At 42.2% G+C, this 1,770-nt stretch overlaps 1 protein-coding gene across 1 annotated transcript in view; it reads right to left on the bottom strand.

The window, feature by feature from the left end:
- Positions 1–1,101: 1,101 nt before the first annotated feature.
- The window catches only part of inpp5l (inositol polyphosphate-5-phosphatase L), a 57,302-nt gene continuing 56,633 nt past the window's right edge, over positions 1,102–1,770 (bottom strand). Inside the window, exon 16 of the mRNA XM_028578709.1 lies at positions 1,102–1,225. The gene's annotated coding sequence lies outside the window, so the exon portion shown is untranslated. The remainder of the gene's footprint in view (positions 1,226–1,770) is intronic.

A 1,770-nucleotide genomic window follows, 5' to 3' on the forward strand; every position in this document is an offset into this window, starting at 1 on the left:
GCTCTATACACGCTAAAAGTCCTGATTATTTACATGTAGTCTGGTGGAGATATGCTGGCTCTATACACGCTAAAAGTCCTGATTATTTACATGGAGTCTGGTGGAGATATGCTGGCTCTATACACGCTAAAAGTCCTGATTATTTACATAGAGTCTGGTGGAGATATGCTGGCTCTATACACGCTAAAAGTCCTGATTATTTACATGTAGTCTGGTGGAGATATGCTGGCTCTATACACGCTAAAAGTCCTGATTATTTACATGGAGTCTGGTGGAGATATGCTGGCTCTATACACGCTAAAAGTCCTGATTATTTACATGGAGTCTGGTGGAGATATGCTGGCTCTATACACGCTAAAAGTCCTGATTATTTACATGGAGTCTGATGGAGATATGCTAGCTCTATACACGCTAAAAGTCCTGATTATTTACATGGAGTCTGGTGGAGTTTGGTGATGGTGGTTTTCAGGGCTGTTTTATGTTAAACTAAAAGGATCTTACTCTTTAACAAGGGGTCTATCTCTGTAAGGATCCTTTCCATAATGTTGTCAGACACTTAGAATAATAACCTGAGCAGTCGCAATAACAGCACTAAGCACTTTTAATGGACGGAAAATGACGATGAACATTTGCCTTATATGATTATATTGCAGCCCGACTCATGGCTGCCGGTTAAAGCGTTTTTGCTCAAAACTGGACCAATTTCAAAGACTTTTGTTCACATTAGTCACTTAGACACCAATGCAATGGGAAAATAAGGATTGAAAAAACTTTTTTTTATTATTTCGGGCCGATAAGGAATGAGTCCATTTGCAATGCCTTGGCTGGGGTTTGTCTGAAACTCTCTGCAAGAAAAAGGCAGGTATAAAAAATACAACAACTACAATCAGAGGAAAAGGTAGTTGAAGGAACATCCTCGATCGGACTTAAGAGCTGAGAGCGAGCGGAGAATCTGGAAAAACTGCCTCGGAAATCCATAACAGCTGCTGATGAAGCTGTGCTTGTGTGAGTTGGGCTGCGGTCGACAGCGCGTGGCTGGTGGAGGCTGTGTGTGTGTGTGTGTGTGTGTGTGTGTGTGTGTGTGTGTGTGTCGAGGCCCGCTGCTGGCTGGTGGGAGGCTGTGTGTGTGTGTGTGTGTGTGTGTGTGTGTGTGTGTGGCGGGTAAACATCATGCTGATTACAATCTGGTACTGAGACTGGTGGCAGAGCTGTGAGGATCAAAGACCTGCAGCAGAGACACACACACAGAGACACACACACACACACACACACACACACACACACACACACACACACACACACACACAATGAAAGAGAACAGAAATAGAAACAATGGAAAGAGTTACAGGTCTGATAAGGTGCGGGACACAGTGGGTGGTTAGGACACTAATTAAGATGATTCATTTCTGACCAATTAACCGATTACTAACCGATCATTAACCGATTGCTAACCGATCACTAACCAATTACTAACCGATCACTAAGCGATTACTAACCGATCATTAACCGATTACTAACCGATCATTAACAGATTACTAACCGATTACTAAGCGATCATTAACCGATTACTAACCGATCATTAACCGATTACTAACCGATCATTAACTGATTACTAACCGATTACTAAGCGATCATTAACCGATTACTAAGCGATCATTAACCGATCACTAACCGATCACTAACCGATTACTAGCCGATCACTAACAGATTACTAACCGATCATTAACCGATTACTAACCGATCACTAACCAATTACTAACCGATCACTAA

This window comes from Perca flavescens, chromosome 5, assembly GCF_004354835.1.
Source record: "Perca flavescens isolate YP-PL-M2 chromosome 5, PFLA_1.0, whole genome shotgun sequence".
NCBI classification, from domain to species: Eukaryota; Metazoa; Chordata; class Actinopteri; order Perciformes; family Percidae; genus Perca; species Perca flavescens.